This window comes from Scophthalmus maximus, chromosome 1, assembly GCF_022379125.1.
Source record: "Scophthalmus maximus strain ysfricsl-2021 chromosome 1, ASM2237912v1, whole genome shotgun sequence".
Lineage (NCBI taxonomy): Eukaryota > Metazoa > Chordata > Actinopteri > Pleuronectiformes > Scophthalmidae > Scophthalmus > Scophthalmus maximus.
The window spans coordinates 11,512,501-11,535,472 of NC_061515.1; the positions used below are offsets into that span (position 1 = coordinate 11,512,501).

The 22,972-nt window shown below is 43.1% G+C and overlaps 1 long non-coding RNA gene across 1 annotated transcript in view; it reads left to right on the forward strand.

Moving 5' to 3' along the window:
* Positions 1 to 22,474, forward strand: part of LOC118291681 — a 121,123-nt gene extending 98,649 nt beyond the window's left edge. Inside the window, exons 4-5 of the long non-coding RNA XR_004786748.2 lie at positions 4,896 to 4,972; positions 22,002 to 22,474. This is a non-coding gene — a long non-coding RNA (uncharacterized LOC118291681). The remainder of the gene's footprint in view (positions 1 to 4,895; positions 4,973 to 22,001) is intronic.
* The last annotated feature ends 498 nt before the right edge of the window (positions 22,475 to 22,972 follow it).

The window sequence follows — 22,972 nt, forward strand, 5'->3', positions numbered from 1 at the left end:
AGCATCAAAAGTCAAAATGAATTTCTGTCTCTTTCTTTGCTTCTCGTTTCGTCTTCTCTGAAGGTGAGCCTTGTTCTGTTCTGACCTAAAGCTGTTCTGTCGCAGTAATGCTAAATATTGCTGAGCAGCTCTTCTCATCAGGCACACACACACACACACACGTTCACGTGCACAAAGACAGACACACACACACACACACACACACACACTTGCAGACACATGCAGAAGTGCTGGGCTAGGGGAGAAATGTGGCCTGTTTCTTTGCAGTTTTTGATGACGCCCGCTGTACCGCTGAAACAGAATGCAGCGTACGTTAGCAAGGATAGAGTGTCCCAAAACAGAGAAGAGGAGAGGGGAAATACATACTCAAAGATTTAATTTACTGTTTCAAAAATCAGAACTGGACTTTTGACTGTGTCACACCATCTTCACCAGCAGAGGAATATGTCCTGTTTGATGGTTTATCAGTTCAACCTTGTATTAGTCATCAACATTTGATCATTGACCTTGGAAACGGCAAAATGAAATCTCCACTCCCAGCCAGTCCACTTACTCTTTGTGCAGAGCTTTTGACTCGTTCATGTAATTTTCGGCAATGATGAAAAAACCAGCAGGTGGACCCCGAGTGGAGAGGATCAGCAGCGCAGAATGAACAGTCAAGGTCAATCTGGAACCTCATACAGCATCAGGTGCTTGTCAAGAGAAAACTGTTTTGTATGGAGTTTCTTTCCTGTCTTTTATTTTTTAGAGCTTTGTTTCCTCATTTCACATCGTACCTGGCAGTCTGTCTGTCTGTCTGTCTGTCTGTCTGTCTGTCGGTCTGTCTGTCTGTCTGTCGGTCTGTCGGTCTGTCAAACACTTCTGAACAGGATCTACGCTCAGACAGTGGCTATTTGAAAGAAACGGTTAATGCTCTAAAAATGAAAGACCAGATTCTTGAATAAAGATTGGAAACAAACTCCACAGTTTTGTAAACCACTTTACAATATCTAAACTACTTAAATTTGTGCCACACCAAAGCCTGTCTGATCAGTTTCCATACAAATGAATACTTTTATCCACCACATGGTATAGATTGTAATTGCTGTCACTGGTTCAGAGAGCACGCTGCATTACTCACAGTGAGAGACAAAACGTCAAGAAGACCAATGTTTCACTGGTTGAATGGCTCTGAAAGAAATGCAGGATTGGTGAGCTCCACTATAATGCAGTTTTATGGCGTTCATAATGAAGCCGTAACAGAAGATTTCGCAGTCTGAGAGGTATGTTGTGGATTAAGACCTTCAACCTTTTTTTTCTGTTTGCAGATTACCACCGCACCAAACTAACAACCTCACTAAATGCTGGTCTGGTTGGAAAAGCACCAAAGCAGCGTTAGCCCCCTTCTATGTGTATTTCCCTAAACTCTCCCTGACCCACAATGCTATATTGTGGGCGATATTTCTCTATCTTGGGGTAATTGTGTGAATCAGGAGAGATTGCATTTGCCCAGACAGCTGAGTGGCGAGCTTGGCAGGGTAATAAATGGCCCGATAACCAGCACTTCTCTGATCCCCCTCAACACAGGAATAAGAACAAAAAAAATCATTACCTGCCTCGGACAGGCCTATCCTGCGATGTCACATGTGATAAAGAGAGACATATTTCGGAAAACACAGAGCGGGGGAAGAGGTGCGGAGGAAAAAATGAAAGGAAGGCTGAGAGACACGGGGCAATGAGTCAAGTAAAACAGGTATGAAATCGTTCCAGGTAACATTTCTATTTGTTTTACAGATTGGGCCATTCATTCAGTGACATTGGAGGATGGAACATGAGAGACGGCCGATAGCATCGGATAAAACGATAAAACTGAAATAATGCCGGCGAAGTGGCGACTTGCTTTGTCTTCATCCTCAACCTCCAACACTTGTCACGATTTTGGAGGGTGAATGGTTGAGACGGGTCAGAAACAATCAATTTAACCAGAGATTCAATGAGGCGTCAAAGGATGTAATTCATATTCTTCTTTTTCCTGTCCACTCTGACTGTGTACACCAATTAAATGGTAAGATCAAGCATATCAAACAACTAATCAAATATCTGGATGCACATTATACCACTGTACAGACACACACACACACACACACACACATCTCAGCCGTGAATGCAAATGCAAGGTTTTGGCTTTGAAACTGACTGATTACTTATTTATTTTGCATTCATGCACAGTACAAAGGCAGTCACTGCAGCATCAGGTTGATGTTGCTAGGTTTTTGTTTGTCACGGGACTTGATCACATGATCACACGGCATGAGTTAGTTTGTGCCGCAGCCAACAACTGGTGTCAAACCGCGGCGGATCTGTCAGCCGCTCAAGATTCAGCCGCAATAGAAAGAGGCTTCACATGAATCACACTTCTGAACTTCGTCTTCTCGTGCGTCTCAACCTAAGGACCTGTCAGAGAATTACCACTTGACTCTGCAGCTCTTCAGCTAATTGTTCAGGTTTTACATTCCGTAATTCTACCGTTCTGATTCAGTTGCACTGCTGGCATGGAGGGGGCCGCCCCTCGACTAAATGTCAAGTAAAAAGGTTCCAGTTCTGACAATCTCCTGCTGCGTTCTTCATACATGAATGGCAATCCACGAAGCAAGGTCCAGACCCAATTTTCTGGACATTTTCCAGAATTCACATCAAACCCTTTACAATCGGGGAGACAGAGAGACAACCAACTAATGCTAATGTTGTTGTGTGTCTGCTGATGCTGTGTCAACATAACAGGTGACAGGGTGCCGGTGGTTTGCTCTCAGCTCGTTTTTGTCTCCCATAAAAATCCCAGCTTTAATTCAATATTTCCAGTTTGACTAAGAATTCAAAGCACCGATGAAAAAGCAAGAATCCTGCAATTTGTTGAAACATTGTTTAACTCGCTCCACTCGATTGGCTCAAACAATGAACCGTCCGCGGCTCTCTGTGCAGTTGGTGGAATGGATCAGATATCGCTCCGTGGAGCGGCCGGAGAAGGAGCCGCCATTGTGCAGGAAACTCCTCGGCGGATACACAGGCCCTTCCTCACCTCCCTCCTCCTCTTCGTCCCCTACTGTTTCCAATATTATCAGAGGTTTCATTCTTTCATTCCGTCCACACCACTATCGCCTCTTAGATTTTCATCCCTCACACGAGCAATGTGTCTCTCGGACACACACAGTCACTCATGCACACATGTTCACACACAGATAAACATGCTCACGTGATCACATACACTCATAACCACCCTGCAGGGCGCACGCACCACACAACTTCATGCTCAAACACACACACACTCACACACTCTTACAGCTGGTATGTGCCCCCGAGGCAGTGCTGTAGCACCAGTAGCCGCCTGATGTTCCATCAGCAGGACAACACATTACTATTCTAACACACCACTGTTCAAATGTTCTAATGTTTTGTCAATACTGCTAAATCAACTTTATTTGCCCCCAGAGGGAAAACAGTTTATGAACACACTTCTTTTATGAGGAAATGAAATGAACTTTGGTTGAACCCATTCCAATATCATATTTTTTTTATTTTCATATAATGTGTATGAAGCCTTTGCCCATTTTGTGAGATTATATTTTTGTTATCTTTGCTTGATGAAACAGAATGGCGCGCCCTCCGAGGCCGCACAACACTCCGTCGCCGTATTTGACTCCAATACAGATTTGATTCACAACACACAAAAGTGTACAGTCATTTCACCTACTGCTTCTGCAACTTCAGGAATAGTGTAAGAGAAATGTAAAAGAAAAAAAGATACATTTACATATATGAGATAGGGCGAGCTACGGAAAGGTTAACTGTAAAGGTGAGCGATGAGTGAGGACTTGACTGTTTCTAATTCTGGGACGCAGGCAGCAGTCGGGTTCGTCTCCAGGGTTTTTCCCTCCAGCGTTTGCAGAGTGTTCTGTGAGAATGTCGCGGCTGCGGTGCGTTTTGTGTGGCAGTGACCTTTAATGGATCGCATAGTTGCAAGAGGAGCAACACAGTTGCAAGTAAATTCTGTGTAGGTTTGTGCGGTTAAAAAATACAAACTATCCTGCATGTGTTGTTTCACATCCCCCCTCAGGAGGTCAGGGGGAAGAAAAGGATGTTTGTATCACTGAAAGACATTTGGTCTCCGTGCCAATATCGGCTTTCATGCCTCAGTGACGTTCTTTAGATTAATTACATTGTCTGATGGTTCATCTTTAATTCGCTGACAGTTCAGTGTCTTCTTAGAGAGGTTGATTCACTCGGGTTGCTTGGTGACCATCAGAGGAAACTCTAATCTCTTTCACTGTATTTGTCTCAAGTTCTGGCATCAGTTTTGTATTGTCCTCTATTCTCACATGCAAGACAATCACTCTCAACAAGTGACCTAGTAGAAGCCAAAGATGCAAATGTCTGAAAAACTTCCCACTGATACTCAGGGATATATTTTTGAACAAGGTCCTGAACAGGAAGGAGATTTTTCTACTCGGATCATTCTTAAGCATCTTCTCTAAAATAACTCAATTCTCCATCTTTTAAAAGTTATTTGTGAATCAACTGCTACTTGCTCTGTGTAAGTCTGGTTTCTATTTTAAAACAGTACTAATTATAAAATGACCATATGATCATCCATATGGCTCATTCTAATTGCATCTCTTCTCATCCGTCATTAAACCCTGATAATAAGCCACAGCTTTATCTGCGTTTATAGCTGTTCTTTTTCAGGCCAGTGTCTCCGTGCTCAAGCCTCTGAGTTAATGAAAACAAATACAAATATCAGCTCTGCAGTTTGTTAGGTAGGTCGACTCCTCACTCTCACTCCTTCAAACGCCTCTTTTATCACCTCTTCTTTTTGTGCTCTTTGGTGTGTTTACTTCTGTATTTCTCCTCTTTCCCTTTAGGTTGGCTGCCAAGACGTCCAGGTCCCCCGTCACACCATCATCAACAGATGCCAGGAAACCTGCGGGGATAAATGAAGGTGAATTCTTTGCTGGTTGACGTGAGCGATGCTGCACAGAAGTGCTGGTTGGACTGTCGGCCGCCAAGAGGTGGTTGTAGAACGTTACTGCCCCTAAACCACCAGTTGTCACTTTCACGTCTGTTTGTGTAGAGAGTAAATAGAATAAGTTATATTGTCTTAAATAGTGAACCACAGAGTTAGACAGAACCAGATAGACTGTCTCCGCTCGCTTCCCGTCTTACTAAGCTAAGATCAACATCTCCCCTTTCTAGCTTTATATGTGATACACAGGCGTGAGAGTGATATCAATCTTCCCGTTTAACCCTCAGAAAGAGAGGGAATGAGCATATTTCCCAGAGGCCACCTCTTCAGCCCTTCACAGTAAAAGTTGGATTTTCAAATCCATTTGAAAACTAACATGGACACTCAGTGCATAATGCCTTTATTACTCTCCTGGACTTAATCCAACTCTTTGACCAGAGAGTTAGCTATTCATTTACGGGCCATTGAATTCATTACAAGCAGATTTGTTTATTTTCGTACGTTCTGCTGCTGACACAATTTTGGTCTTCCTGTACTAAAAACAGATTAAAAGTGTAAATCTGGCCATCCTGCAAATATCAAGAAATTACATTTAGATTAGAATCAGTATTATTCTGCTACAGAAGTTACCACATACACTATAAAACACAACTTGTTGTAACCCACTGATTATATAATAACCATAATGCACTCACACAGTGATATAATAATGTGCACATTTCCCGTGATGCTTCATGAGTACCACTTGTGCTCCACAGCTGCTGCAGTCGAGGAAACGTGAGGGAAAAGATTACCAGACGGAGGCCGGGTGGGCAGTTGGTTTATACTGAATTATTAGTATTAGCAGTAAAATAACAGCCTGGCTATAAAACCACTGTAACTACCTGTTTATTTATTTAGCTGCAGCCTCAGGCAGCAGCAAACTGGTCCACAGTGGACTATATCAACCAGTGGAGCAGCCCCTGTGTGTGTGTTTGCGTGCGTGCGTGCGTGCGTGCGTGCGTGTGCTTGCTTACAGTCTATGCAATCGTTTATACCCACAACAGACAGAATCACAGCCAATGCAGAACAGTGATAATAACTCTCCTCTACATACTCTCCCCCTCTTCACATCTCTCTCTACGCACTCACTATCTTTGCCCCCTCCCGCCCACCCCTCTCTCTCTCTGTCTCTCTCTCTCTCTCTCTCTCTCTCTCTCTCTCTCTCCCTCTCTCTCTCCCTCTCTCCGTACCTCTCTCACTCCCCATCTGTCACTCCCTCTCTCTTCCCTCCTCTCACTTCGCTCGGCCGGTGAAGATGGATCACTCGGTGTCTGTCAGCAGTGGTATCACAGAATGAGAATGTATTGTCTGCTGTCTCAGATAATAAATGCTGCTATCTACGCCACTGTTCCCACTCATAATAGATGGCCCATATCTACACAGCTTCTGTTTATGGGATTATCACAGCCCTCTGCTGTCCCCCAAGCCCCCCGACAGGAGAGACGGAGAAATTACTTTATCGCTAGGAGGCCCAAAAGTTATCATTTGTGAGGAATTCTTCGAGGGGGAGCGTTGTGAATTGGCAGTTACTACTGCCACTTCTACTGGGGCGTCACACGCGCTCCGCGTGTGAGCACAGACGCAGGAGAGGTTAAATTGTTCTGTGATTGCTCTTTTATGCTGCTTGAATCCGTGATGTGTTATTGAGAGAGGCCACTTGAAGGAGAGGGGGAAAAAAATATTAGCATCGAAATCTCTCCTCTGGTCTTTATGTTACATTGGCATCTTATTGTTTTTGTGAATCTTTGGATTTCTGTGAGAATGTACCCCGATCGTGCAAGAATCACACATTTGTGGAGTCTATACGCTTACAAAGATCCTTGTGCTGAGTGCATTGTTACCATGGTGCTCGGTTTTCGCGCTGCTCAGATCATGTGATAAATGGGCAGCAGAGAGAGTTAGTCAAAGTCACTGGTCATCGCTGGACGGGGTTTCCTGTGTGTGTGTGTGTGTGTGTGTGTGTGTCCGTGCATGTTTGTGTGTGTGTGCGTGTGTGTGTGTGCGCCTGCGCGCGCAGCATTTATTTCTGCTGTTCACCGAGGGAGTCTGTTGACATTTGACCCCATTCTTGACCACCTGACCCCGGCCTGACCTCTTTGTCTGGCTGCGGCTGCGGAGCAGAGGGTCTCATTGGCTCGGGCTGCTGACTGATGGTTCCCCATCTCCTCTCCTGGCTAAAAGCCTCGACCTGAGCCTGTCAACAACATGACCAGGCCGGAGGCGCCAACAGGGGCAGCTCAATATGACCATCGTCGACAGATACCCACAATGTGTACTTTGTACAGTACCTATGATGTTTCTTTTTTTATTGTAGTAATAAAAGTAAGTTTTCATATTCTGTCGATGGTGTGTAAAATCGCCATGTTGTTTTATAGCACTCATACTCGATCATTATGAGTTCAAAGCAGAAGACAAAAGACCCTCTGATTCAATGATGTGAATAATAAGCAGAATAACCATCTTAAGTTTTCTATTCCAAAACGAGCACTTCTGGTTAAAAGCGCTGACCGATACTTCATACTTTCCCAGCGCTCTGACCGACGGCTCTAATTGGCCGAGCCCCCGAACAAGTGCTTTAACTGGCTGTTGGCCCCGACCCTCTGAGCAGAAGGGACAGTTGGCTCGGAGCTGAGCCGCCTGCTCTGCTGCACATGGCTATTAATCTGAACCACCATAGAGTTTGGCTTGAATTTCATCTTCACACAAAGCACAGGTCGGGGAAAAAAATAGATTTTGCACACGTGATATTGGTGAGATACAGTATAGATATATATATATATATATATATATGTGTGTGTGTTTGTGTGTGTGTGTGTGTATATATGTGTGAGTGTTTACTAACTATGTCATCATGACAAAAAAAAACCAATCTGGCAGTGTGTCAGAACTTTCCTGTTACAGTTTTCCATGTGAGTAAGAGATTATTCTTTGTGCACACATCTGTATTAATATATATATTGTGGCTTTCCCATAAATGAACTTGTGTCCATCGCTTCCAAATTAGACAATTATTAGTTAGCAAATGAAGAGAATAAATATAGAGGATTTACAACATCGTATATATATTATTCAACTGCATCACTAAAGCAAGTTTTGCTGCAGAAAATTGTACCAGAAGAAAAATCTAAAGTAATGCATGTTCCACAAATCTATAGATTCATTAGTGTATCTATAATAATAGTTAAATGAAGGAATATGAAGGAAAAACTATAAGACAATGCACATGCAACAATAGTGTGATAGTATTGACATTAACTGGTCTACAGCAGGTTACATCTGAGTAAAAAAGTTATCATCTAGCGACTATAGAATGATTTGGAGAGCTACATACAGTAACAAGCTGTCTCCCATATCACATTCTCCAGATGGAGGCACCATATGTAGAGGAAGAAATCCTTCTTAGGGTTTTTTTGGTAATTATAATCTGTCGTCAGTCACAACATTCAGCAAGTTTAGTTACAAGTGGGCTGTTCATCACTCAAGACTTCCCTGATGAAAGTCTTTGTAGCCGATTGGATGATTTCAATCAGAGGACAACTTGAAATTCTGAAATAGCCTCAGAAAGTCCAAAACTTTCAAGAATTACAAACGTGTATTACGGTTAACAGAACCCTGAGAAGTAATTCCATTTTGTGTAACAAAATATTCACTTAATCCTGTTCTTCTCTTTTCTCCTCCTTCTTTTTTGTCATCTTTCATTTTGTCCTCTTTTGACCAGAAAGGTCAAAGTATTCAGTTATGAGGTTGAGTCAGGATTCCCCAAAGCTTTTAAAGCTCATCATTTAAAAGAGGGGGGACAGTTCGCTGATATGCTCCAGAAAATATATAGTTCCCCAGTTGCACATCTCCTCCTTTCTAGAATGAAAATGTCCCCTCGCGCTGTAGGGCTGATTTGTAGACCTATTGACCAAAGTCGGACCAGGCCAGGCTCAAAGCAGACAGCCTCGCATTGTCGCCCACTGCATGTGTCCGTTCACACTGGAGGGAACACAAGAATGAAGCTGCGGCACATGTTCTGACACATGGTCATTCGACTCTCCTCAGTCGTCGCATGTTTTGACTGCGTGTGTAGTAATCAGCTGGTGTGTGAGGGGAACATCCATCTAACTGTCACACGCTCGTCCACAGGGAGAGACAGGCTAACACCGGGACCAGACACACACACACACACACACACACACACCTTATCTCTGTCTGGCAGACCATTGGTTACTCATTAGATTCGGAGGGTAAAGAGACAGACTGGAGACAAAGGACAGCTATGCTAATGCTCTTTGATTTTTTTTTTTTCTCCTTTCTTAGCAGCTGGAAAATCTATTCTTCTCCCTTTATCCGTATCACTTTCCCTTCCACACCCTGTGTTCTTGATTTTATAGTACTGACACAGTATGAAAGGCAGCATTAACGTGACGTGTTAACATCGATCTTTGTGGCTGCTGCTGTTACTTCAAAACCCGGCGCTGCTGTGTCACTGAGCACGAGTCGCCCACATCGACTGCGCGACACTTTTGAGTCGGTTCACGTGTGCAAATACTATGTGAATAAGTGTATTTGAAAAGTCATTTTCTATTCAACAGAAAGTCAGATAATCTCCTTCTAATTTCAGTAAAACCCACAGACGGAATAATAGAGACTATGTGACATTAGGAGTTCAGAGTGTGAACAGGACTTTGGAAGTTAACACTGTGAATATTCATCTACTGATACTAGTCCTGTCTTAATATGCAGTAATTGGTTGATCTTTTCAGTGCACCTGCATTTATCAAAGCACCAGTTAACACTCCAGTTAAGATCTGGGAGCTTAATAGGTCCCTGAAAAACAACTAATTACATCTTTGTGTGTGTGTCAAACTACAGTATATTCATCATTATGAGAGGCAAATGTCAGCCTGCGAGGTAGATTAGTATTTCATTACATTACCTAACGCCTGCAATGATTTTTAGAGACATTATAGACAAATAGTGATTATAAAACAGAACGTCACTTGGCTACTGGGCTGAAAGCACATTTGGGATGATAAAAAAAAAGTCCCAGTTGTATACGCATGTTGACCAACTTGTGTTCTGTAATGGGTTTGATCCCGTTACAGTTCATCCACACCATGAGCAGATGTCATCTGCCAGCTCCGCTCATGATGTTTTCATTTTTGATTTCATCTTTTGATATCAGAGGTGCAAGTCAGCTTCCCTCATAAATCCTACAACATGTCACCGTGTTCTGTCTCCAGTTCCCAGTCACAGCAAGCCTCAGGCCCACAGGCTAAACGGACATAGTGGGCGGTGCGACTGTCCTGCATAATGTTTCTGAGGTTTCTAATCAAAACTAGAAGCAAGCACAGAACCAGGCACACACCTGGTGATTCCTGTAGCCAGTTTACTTCCTGCAACATTGTCTTCACCTGTGTACAACCACCATGGATGTTGGCTGAACTTAGTTTGAACTTGAATTGCATGAAAGGACAGGATTACACAAGATGCTGACACAAAATCTGCATTCATGTACATCATATACAACAAGAAAAGCTCTGTCTGTGTATTAACATTGCGACCTGGACGAACACTGTCGACCTGGTGTCCATGAATGAGATGGAGGCTTTTCTGAAGGCTTGTTTAGATAAGTTACTTTGAATTAGTAGGATATCCAATGACTCACTTCAATATTAGTTTATCCCTAACTACACCATCAGGTCATAAAAATGGCTTTTTGTGTTGCTCATCGCAAAATGTTGCTGTGTATTTGTGTTTAACACTTTTTCAATTGTTTATAGTATAGTTGGTCTTTTGGGGGTGATGCTTCTGTAACAGCTTCCTACATTTTACACTTGGCAACTACACAAGAAAACTGCCATTGGTTCAAAATTGTGTGAAATACACTTCCCTATGTATGTCATAGATGTTTATCTTAAAAACAAATATTCAAATGTTTTGGGATAATGAGAAATCTGTATATTGTAAATCAAATTAATATAGATACGTACATTCATACTATTGTACAAATAAAAATTAAACCATTTTGGTTAAGATAACTTCTCACCATGTACATAATGCATAATGCTTACAAAGGCTTATCTTTACACCACCAGCACTATTAATATATGAACTAAAATTAATGGAAGCCCGAGCAGGATTACTACTAAAAAAAATGAGTGTGTGATATATTGCCTTTGCTGCTGAACACTGCAGATAAAAATCACATAAACGGCTAACTGGTTTATTATGTCTTTAATTTCACTTTCATTGTATTTAAATGGGTGGATTGCCTTCAGCAGGGTCACTTATATAATTGAAAGACCACAGGGGGTCAATCACAATGGCAAGACACCGTCTGCACTGAACCAAGCACAAACACACACACTCAGTCGACCCATGTGGAGCTATATAAGGGGGTTTGGTGAATGTAAATGGAGGGATTAACACATAAACAATGGTGTGGAAAATGACAAATTTACACGAGCATACAATATGTATATGTGTGTGAGTGCGCTTTCATACATAGTTCAGACACATTAACAGCAGTGTGTATGTGTGTGTGTGTGTGTGTGTGTGTGTGTGTGTGTGTGTGTGTGTGTGTGTGTGTGTGTGTGTGTGTGTGTGTGTATGAATGGGTGTGCTTTTTCAGAGGAACAATGTGGTGCCCCTTTTATTCTCATGTAGATGATGACTCCCCCACTCCCCCGTACACACACACACACACACACACACACACACAATGCCCTGCAAATGGGAGACTGTGTCAAGATCAGCATGTATAAGATATGTTATACATCTTCTACTGGTAAAACATTATCAAGAGCCGTTTGAGTTTTGTGTTTCTCTGCCCTCTGTGACTGGACGTGGAGGTCGACTTGTCTGGCCTTTCTGCATGTGTCACGCTCTCATCACCATTTTGAGGCATATTCACTCTTTACACCGGGTACAGTCGAGGCATCTCTTTCACTTCCCAGTATAACTCAGCTCTGATGGTCTTCAGAGGCCTTTTCCTGTGCCCTGTCGATTATAGGAGGAAACATCCCAGCTGCAGCCATTTCTTTTGAGAACTGCTCCTGAACAAGTCTCTGGTTCATAGTAACGTCATCACTGAGTGTATTCTGAGGGAAAACCCCGGCTCCAAGCTGCGACCGGTGCATCCTCCTGTGTTTCTCTGCGCATCCTGAAAAATGTTCCTTTAAACATAAATCACACTTCCAAGCAGTGATGAATTCTGAAGTGCTCCCGTGATCAAGGTTATTGTCCTTGAGTGTGTGCGCTGCCTCCGACTGCAGCCCTCTATGAGCTAAGCCCTCTCTTGCCTTGGGACTTCACTAAATTAAAGGCATGCTGGCATCTCTTTCAGGAGAGATTCTGTGAGCACCACTGTGCAAACTCGCAGTGTCTGTTCAGCTCCTGTGAATTTTAATTTTTCTCTCATACTCCTGCACATAATGCCAGACCGCTTCGAACTTCTTTTTTTTTTTTGGTCTGTCTTTGAAGATACAGATTTTTTTAGGAGGCCAGACAGTGTTGTGCAATGTGTTTTCTGAAATGACGCCTTCCTTTTCTCAGTCGCACAGACACCGACACGCACGGACACACACACACCTCCGAGCCTGAAACGGAGACGAGAACACAGGTGTGAGATGTAGGCTGTGATTACGGTTGGTAATGAACACACAAATCCATGCGCGCGTGTGTGTTGCGGCTCGAGGGGGATGTTAGAATATGTCTGTGTGTTTGCGGAGGACCCCCTCTGTGTCGCAACATGCTCGTGCACACACTCCTATACTCCAGATGGTGCAGGTGACTCCCACACACACACACACACACACACACACATTCAAACTGCCAGACAGACATATTTGAGTCAGTAGCGGAGATGTAAATGATTACAGATTGGTGACAGGATTTGATTAATTACCCCTGATAGAGGGTGAGTGTGTGCTGATGTACAGCAAAATGCATAATGATCCACAGCAGAGACCCGCACACACTCTGCTCAAATGCAAATAATAAAAAAACACAAACGACGTTCACAGTGAGGTTGTACTCATGAAACGAGAGTTTCCGTGAATTTGTGTGCATGAGTCTTTGTCATACTGGTTTCCAGCCTCTTGGGCTACTGGTGGAAAGAAAGAGAGGAAAGAAAAGAGTAGGAATAATAAAGACAAGCTTTATTGAACGGAGTTGAGAAAGAGGACTGAAACAGAGGAGTGGTAGAGAAGCGACGGATAGGTCAATGAGAAAGAAATGTTCACTTTTTTAAACAAATAGATCAACAGTTTAGGAAATGCACTCATTCAATGTCTTCCCAAGTGTGTCAGATTTTTAAAAAAGATGCTTCTCTCATATTCGTTGGTGACATATAAAGCTACAGAAGTCGTTGTGGTTCAGTGGGAGAGATTGTTTGGTCTGATTTGGGTCTTTCTTATGATCGTTGGTCAGATCCGATCCACGCTATTTGTTTCCTGTTGCTCCCGGTGTTTTTGCCACACTCAGCTACTGTAATCACCATATTACATCGTATATGCCGATTTTCCAAAATATTCCTTTGAAAGTCAGAGAGGAGAGGAGTTGAGGTTCCTTAACATACCTCAGTCACTGGGGGGAAGCAAATGTGCCAATGGGAGTTGTAAGTTTTAAGACCATGACCAGGTTTTTGTCATTGCCACGAGTGACATTTTTTTCATGTAATAGCAACAGCAAACATCTCGTGAGTAATGAGCTTCCGATGTGGACAACGTTCCCTCCATCGTGCCCCGTGAACGAAAGCCCACCCGCTTAGATTGACAATGCCAAGATATCCCCTTAACAAGGTAGATGCAATCAAACTGTACAAGTCCTGTTCAGCAGACCAGACATTTGGGATTGCTGAGGATTAGGCTCCACGAGAGCTCTACGGTGCAGAGTGGGGGACTCTAATCATGTCGTTCCAAAGACTTCCGACTACGACCAATCCACAGTGCGTGTCTCGGAAAATCCGACAAAATGTGCACGAAGAAAGAATTTCTGTGGCCTCTATTTGTTGGAGTGAGTGAGTAAATAGGTCCCTTAAGGCCGAGCTATGTGACCGTCGAGACAATGGGGTATTTTACGACTCCCTCCAGCCATTTAGACGGCTATTTCTAAAGCAGTGGCAGCCACTTTAGCCGGAGTCCCACATGGCGCTGTGGGCGGATATGGATAGACAGGGCAATTACACTGGATTTTTCATACACACACATGCACACACGCACACATATGCTCACATGCTCGTCGAATGGCACTGTGATTTCAAGCAGCTTGGGAGGTGACCGTGAGACACACACACACACACACACGCACACGCCTGCCCCTTGTCTCAGCTGTAGGCCTTCCTGTGTCATCTACTGTGGTAATCTATGGCGTCATTAACAGCGGTAATTAACATATGTTACCCATGAACATCTGATACCAAAAATGAACCAGTCCGTCTCTGTCTCTCGCCGCCTGTTTCTCCTTTAATCATTTAAGAATTTAAGACTCAAGCATCAAACCCACCTCTTTAGCAGCTCAACGCCTCCTCAGGAATATACAGTTTAATCTGCAAACTCAGAAATCCTGATTCTGCCTCCCTGGGTCATAGGAAGAAAATCTGAGATTGAGTGGTACGCCACTTAAAATTTGCAGCTAAAGATAGTACTGTAGCTGCAAGGACCCTTCTCGGTACGCAGCAGTGGGTGGTGCAGAAGCTCCTCTGAACCCCTGCTGTTATTCTGTAAAGATCCGAACAACCTGCAGCCCGATAATGGCTCTGCTGAATTGCTGCATGATTACACCTCTTTCAGTGAGATGTTTGTCTTTTTTGCCCCCTTCTGCATTTCTGTCTGTATTGTCTAATTCTCTCTTTCGGCTTTCATTCTCATTATCTTCTCCTTCTCTCTGTTTCTTCTTCCTCTTTCTTCTCCTCCATAAACCAGCCTTCTTCTTCCTTATTGAAAGGTCTGGAGTTCATGTCCCCTCAAACGTCACCAGATTTGTCTGCCTATTCGTATTTCTACACCATTGTGATGAACACAGTGGCAAAGGCTGTGGTGACTTTGCCAAAGAGCCACAACGCCTCATAGGCTACATCTACACAAATACGTTTTTTGTTTTGAAAAGCATCACTGCTGCTACGGTTACGCCTGCCGTCCACACAATTCTGGAGCTTTCAAGCACCTATAAACGAAAGAAAAAAAACAGAAACGCTGCACTTCGCCTTTTAGTTTGAAAACTCTGGGGCTGCGTTGTAGTCAGGAAGGGCAAAAATGGAGACGTTTAGATACAGTTACACAGTTACCCTCAATGCTTCCTGATTGGTTGTTATCCGTCACAACTTGACCACCAGCGTGAGCGTTGAAGTTGAACAACTATAACCAATCATGCCTTAGGATAATGGTCAGACGACAAGTTGCATAGGACTAGTTAACCCAAATCCCAGTGGTGGCAGATCACCAAAAATGATAGAAATATTTTTCAATGGTCATATGAAGAAGTTCTTGGAGGCACTGACAAATGATGTTGAGCTGCGAGGCCGCTGATTCTTTAGATTTTATAGTAATTGACCTTCCTGTGGCATGTGAGAAAAGGACATATCCTTTGTAAGGTGACCTTGTGTTTCTGTGTGTGTGTGTGTGTGTGTGTGTGTGTGTGTGTGTGTGTGCGTGTGTGTGTGATTGCTGCATCAGTGCCTGCTGTAATGCATGCTGCTACACACTCTGTTAAACCCCTCACCTGGTACGGCCTCCATCCTCCCTCATCCAGTGTCTTCTGTAACCTTCTGTTGGTTCTGTCTGTAAATTTGATATAATCTATTCGTGCATACACACACACACAGACACACACACACACACACACACACACACACACACTCATAATGCACGCTACGGCATTATTGTAACTTAATGCTAATCTTACAGCATCGCATTATTAGCCGTTAATGTATTCTGGGACACTATTAGCTGCGAACACTAATGCTGGGGCACCATTGATGCTTAATGCTAATGCAGTAACAGTGAGAGTCCTGAGCCAGCCCGCCCATCCAGGATTATGTGGAGCTTTATAATCCCTTGTTAGCTGGCAGCGGAGGCACACATCACACCTCCGAGCTGATCTGAGCGCTGTGTGACAGCTAGACACCTCGCCTTGTCCTCATCTACTCCCATAATCTACTCCTCCTGAGATAGTGGCTTTCCTCGGCCACTTTGGTGCGGAAACGTACACGCCACAATTGTTGTGTTGGCACAAAGTGTCGGCCTTATGCTCGAGTTCGCCATTTATTTTGCTCGCCAGAAGGGTCAAAAGCTTTTATAGGTAAAATATTTACATGATGTCATGTTGTAAAAGCGTTATGGTGTCTCTGGGAACCGGAAGTGGCGGATGATTATTTCCTCCTTTCACACTCACTTCTGTTATCTATGGATGAGAAATACACAGTGTCAAGAAATCAAAGGAACAAAGAGCTGCTGCGCTTTCTAAAGCACTGATTTGCCACCAGGTTTTCTCGGTGTGGAGATAATATGTGTCCGATTGGACTCTGGCGTGAATTAACAGGAAATTACTTTTATTTCACAATCATTGAGTTGGAGGATTAAAATGAAACTTCGATGTGATACATTTTGAAATCCTTTGTCAGTATAAACTAAGGACATTGCTTTTATAAATGTGATGAGGCATACTCAAACTAGCTCCTGATTATATCATAGCTGCTTGAATTTTTATATCACAGCACCGTGTTTGGTCTGAATGTTCATGTGGGACAGCCTGCTTGGTTGGCTGTGTTGTTTGGACAATTATGGCTATTTACCATATTACATAAGCCATTTCCCAAAAAGTCTATTTGCATCATTTGACCTTTATTTATAAAATGAATCAGTGAATGTAGCTTCCTCTTAACTTTAGTTTTTTTTTTTCTCTTCAACAACCCAGAAGGTTTCACCTGTAGAAAATTGATAGTGGGTTCTGTCAAACATTTCTCCCAAACCCGTGCAGCAGATATGGAATATGGAGATCCAGCCATTCAACCATTTTCTGAACTCACTTGTCCCGCTCAGGGTCGATGAGGTCTGCAGCCCATCCCACTCTGAACCAAACTATAACAGTTTATCACACAGACATATGTATTGTACTGTAGGTCTGGCAGCTGCAGATTAAGACAACGCAAAGACGTGTCAATCCAGTCCAACCTAAACCATTAAGATTAATATTTGCTTGTCTGGACTCCTGCTCGTCTCCTTGCTTTGTGTTTGGTCAAACACGGTTTCTTCCTTTTTTTTTAAATCCCCTATAATCTCACTGTATTGTGAGTGCTTTATTAAAGTTGCTGTCCTGCTCTTAAGACTGGCAGGCAAACAGATAATGTACTGTATCTCGACAGCCAGACATTCAGGTAGGCAACATACGTACTTAGTAATGCCCCTTTCTCTTCTGGTTATCACACCATGATAAGAAAACAGTGGATGGAAAGCTGAGAGGCTTGATAGGAGGGGAGGAAGAACAGGGGGGTTGGCAGAGGAGGGGTAAAGACAGGCAGCGGAGGGGCTAGGAGTGAGGTGAAAGAGGGGCGATAGGGATGAGAGGAAGAGCAGGAGGCAAAATGGAGGAAGAGGAGGAGAGGGGAGGGGAGATAATGTACTGTAGGCTGATTAATGTCAAAGGCGCGGAGTCCTGAATACTTATGAAGCAGATGTCAGTGGAGCTTTACCCTGCAAGGTTACACAGAGGGAGGGGTGAGATGGGAAGGGGAAGGGGGGTCAGAATCACAGGCGGTGAAAGGGGACGAGGAAACGAAGGTGAGAATGAAACGGAGGGAAAAAATCGAATGAGAAAAGAAAATAGAAACAAACAAAGTAATTGTGAGGGATTGTGACAAGCAGAGAGGTGATAGAGGCCATGTCCACAATTTGAAAAATGCCACTGAAAAGTTTTCCATCCACACAAGCACTTTTAGATGTATTTATTTTTTTCTCAAATAGTTTTGTCAACTACAATGAAACTTCAAAACAGCAACAACAAAATAACCCTCCCTTCTTTGTTCGGGTGTGCACAGGCCACCAGATCCAGCAGCCCCATGCCTTTTGGAGGCGAGCAGCTTTCTGCAGTTTTGAAGCTTTGTTTGTTGCTTATGGAGCGAACGCGGGGGGAGAGGACTGCGCCCGAGTGTGGCTGGACGGTGAATCACATGACAATCAGCCACCTCACATTAAATGACGCTCATACATCAGCATTTATTTTTGAAAAACCCTGTTTCTCCGTCCACGTAAAGAAGCGCAAATTCAGCTTTCTCAGAATTATTCATTTTGAGGAAAACATGTTTGAAAAGATTTGTGGCGGATAGATGGGATGCCAAGGAGAAAAAAAAAAACAGGATTATTCATTGAGGACACGAGGCACTGAAAGCATGTGATCCAGACAGTAAGGATATGTATTTACCCAGTTATATACTGTGTGTGTGTGTGTGTGTGTGTGTGTGTGTGTGTGTGTGTGTGTGTGTGTGTGTGTGTGTGTGTGTGTGTGTGTGTGTGTGTGAGTGTGTGTGTGTGTGTGTGTGTGTGTGTGTGTGTGTGTGTGTGTGTGTGTGTGAGTGTGTGAGAGAGAGAGAGAGAGCTGGCGCAAAACAAGAAACCTGTGGAGCGAATCTGCAAAGCCCTGAATGCACGGCCTGAAAAAGCGACCACATCTGACTAAACACCACAAGGTGAACATTCATCTTAGGATTCAACAGCAAAAGGGCAAAACAGCTGTGGTGCACAAACCGGAGCTGCGCCAAACTCCTGATCCCACTCATGGGACCCCTCTGTCTCTACCTGTCACTACTTGTAGACAACAATAGACCGTGCACCCTGTTCGTTATTGATGACAGAGCAGTGACCTCTCACCTCTGACCTCCAGGAGCAACCTTGACCTCAGGCTTCACCTCTTGGGACAGCAGTAATGATACTGGGATACGTCTAATGACCCCTGGGCAGGGGAAAGGTCACTGATGAAAGGTCAAGAGCGGATGTCCCACAGCCACGGTGACCTCAGGAAGGGACCGGGTCGACTGATTGACTGACCACACAGTCAATTGAAGGGGCAGAGGGAGGAAGAGCTGGGGGGTCTGACTCTGTCACAGGTTTGATTACAGGTTATAGGCTGGACTGTGTCTGTCTGAACGAGACTTTGCTGTCCACAATATTCTTGCATAATATCATTTTTTTAAGTACCAGAATCATTGTCGATCCATCCTGCGCTGGTAAAGTATCAGAGAGATTTTGTGGTATGGCCCTTCCCTGCTGTACATGCAATTTTCCTCTTTTTCGTTCAATCATTTGTCTATCATAGTGTACCATCTATTGATGTGCACGCCGTTTGTTGTCTTTGTACCTAAAGAGCGAATCATGATACTCACATATCTAGGACAACAAGATGTAATTCAGCTTGTCGGGTGTTTTTGAGGACGGATTTAAGGGGGAGAAGCTGCAGGACGTGGATAAAAGTATTCAGACAAAAATAAACTGCTGTGAGATGTGTGCCAGCTCTGTGATTTGGACCCGTGGGCAGGGCGACTCGCAGGTGCAGTGACAAAAAGATGAATCAAAGGGGTTTAACCATCACTCTTCTGTAAGCTCCAGTCAGTCAGGTCAGGTAAGTCTGCTGCTACAGGTGTGGCATGGTGGAGGTTCCTCCTGTTTTGGGTCAAATGTGGAGGTAGGATGTGGCTCTGCTGACATTGTTATTCCTCTCTCATCTCCTTCTTCCTCCTTTTTCTCTTTCATATCTCTCCTCTACTGTCCTCCCCTCCACTCCTCTAATCTCTCTCTCTATTAGTAGTCTATTTACAGCGTATTGAGTCTGGAGTCTGCCAACACTTACCGCTCTCCAGAGCTTTATCAAGCCACTGATAAACTCCTCACACACACACACACACACACACATTTACATACAGACACAAAGCATGCACTCGATTTTATGGAGAGATTTTATGGTGTGTGTGCGTGAGTAAGTATGTGTGTGTGTCTCTGCAGGCATGCAGTCATAGCACATTCAAAAATGTGTACGTAGATTTGTACATTTATGCATATAGCCTGAGTTTCTATGTGTTGTGGTTATTTATATGTCAACATGTGCATGTGTGCGTTTATATACATTCAATTTTCGCGTATGTCCGTGCACGTGTGGATATGTTATCAGCAGTGTCCCAGTGTGCTCGCCGAGGGCCAGTCTATTTAGTGTTCATAACAAAGCCTTTTACTGAGGCTCCAATCAGGATTAAACCCTTATCAGCACACACAGACCACAGGACACAGCCAGCGAGCGCGAGCGCCTGTGTGTGTGCGAGTGCGTGTCAGAGAGAGAAAGACGCTGGGGTGGGGGGTAAAGGGGATTATTTGTACATGTATGTTTGCGTGCGCACATACACACTGTCTCTGTACATGCTACATATGACGTGCATGTCTGGTTGTGTAGTTCTGTGTATATGTGTGTGTGTATACAGGTGTGTTTGTTTATACAAGCTCAGGGGTGAATCCGTGTCTGACTGGTATTTGTGCTGTGTGTGTGTGTGTGTGTGTGTGTGTGTGTGTGTGTGTGTGTGTGTCTTGCATGTGTGGTATCTGTGTTTGTGTGAGTCAGTGAGACTCAAGTGTTGCAGTTAATATGAAACTTTGTTGAAACCAGATTGAAATCTTGCAACCACCCCTTTGGGTTAGAAAAATTATCATCCGTGTGTGTGTGTGTGTGTGTGTGTGTGTGTGTGTGTGTGTGTGTGTGTGTGTGATGGAGAAAGCTTTGAGGGAGAAAGGAAGGAGGGATAGATAGGCGAAAGAAAGAATGAAAGACAGGAAGACTTTCTGAAAATAATGTAGAGCACAAACTCTCTGAATTAGGTTTGAATATCTGTATCTATCTATCTGTCTATAAACCTGCACATCTGTTGGATACTACATATACAGTATATTCTATGTTCATAAAGAAAAGCTTTACACTTTGTGTGCCGTGTACCAAGACAATAAAGTTTAGTGCAGCTGTGCCTCTCATTGCCCACTGCTGCAGAACCAAAGAGGGATCTTGCCAATACAGTCATCTTTGTTCTTTTCTAGGTCAAAGCTCGAAGATTTGATCTGAGGTCTATCCTTATAGAGATACAATATACTGTAGGCCTTTATTATTATGATAACACCGCATCTAATTATGTAGATTTGCCCCATTAATATTCATGAGCCACACCGCCGCAAGGGAGGGGCCTGCAACAGACACAACAATGAGCCGGCAAAATTAGAGTAAACTGAATCTATGAATAAGAAATCTGAGGCCTCGGAGGATTATTTACACCTGTCTGTCTGCTCACTGTGCCTACTGTACAATGAAGGTACCCACTGTAATTAACAAAAACTGGAAAGTGTTACTTCTCTTCTGCTCGCTTGACATATTTTATTCCTCTAATTTTCATTTAATTTATAGATGAATAAAAGCAGCACAACAGGAGTTTTGAAAAAGAAATCTTCAGAGGACAATTCATTATTGTCTATCTACACTGAATCTACTGTTTATCAAAAGTGCATTAACCTCTCTAATTAAAACTGAAAAAATAACGACTTGAAAGAATCCCTGAAGGAGACAATCTCTCAATTTAAAAAATTATCCCCAAGGGTTTGGCGTGAGATAAGAAATGTTTTTTATTGAGCTAGCTTGATTGAATATGTATTTACAAATTCAGAAATGTCTAAAAAGAAAAACAAGTTTCTTTATTTGTGCTCTAAGTATCCAATGTGTTTTCAAACATCAACAGACACAAGAGATTTGGTGAGTTATGTATAACTTAAAGTAACGATTATTCATACAACACAATCTGTGTGTTTTGTATATGACTCACAGCTTTAAACGTGAATAATACCTCACCAAATAAATGGCACAATTAAAAGTGGTAATCCATCATGATGGATAACCTTATTATTTCCAGGAGTTCAGCGAGTCTCAACCAAAGTTTTTCATGTTTTCTGTTTTTCCTCAGGTAAATGCATCTGTACAACAAAGCTGGAAACCGCCTTTGTGAAACGATGACGAAGATGTAATGTGACACGTTCTGTCTGCGCGCTGTGCCTGATATACGGTAAAGCTACATCAAAACGCAGTGAAAATTGGGTGGGCCATCGCGGTGCGTTCGGATATAGGAACAGGATTAGGCTGAAGTGAATCCATGAATAAATATTTGAGTCCTTAGAGGATCATTAACACCTGTCTGCCTGCTCATACCCACTACTGTATGCTAATGTGCTGCACATTTATGACCTGCTGGTTGCTTTTAAATGGAGAATAATGACACTCAGGTGTATTGTGAAAGACGCACAGACTGGATCAAAAGTCTGAATATTTCTAGTCACATTCAGTCATAAGATATTGGCCCAAAAAATAAAATCCTTATCACATTAAACATTGATGAAGTGAATCTATGAATAAATATATCCGCCCTTGTGGAGAGTGATGTTCACGTCGTCCTCTGTGCTCACTGATGCTACTGTACTGTTCAGATCCTGTATGTACAGTACACAGCCGGTGTTTCCATAAGGGAACAAATGGCGTACTTGACTTAAATTGTGTTGTTTGGGGGAAACAACGTGCAAACTCTTGTCTTGTAAACTCACAAAACAGCTGCTTGTAGTTCATGTTTAACCTAGAATGTAAGGTCAGGAGAGGAGAGAACCGCAGAGAAGAGAGAAGATTAAACTTTCATGATCTCCGTGGAGAAACACTGGAACATCGCAGTACCAACAGTAACAAAAACAGGGCACACATTACAAAAGGAGGAATGGGAAAGGAAAATAAAGACAAATATTTCTAGGGGGCATATTGAAATCGCATTAAAAATCACAGTCACAACCAACGTTTTCAGCGGGAAATGTGTCAGCGAGTGAGTGTGAATCTAAAGTATGAAAGACTCGAGTTAACGACGCAGCAAACAAACAACATGTGTCACATTATATT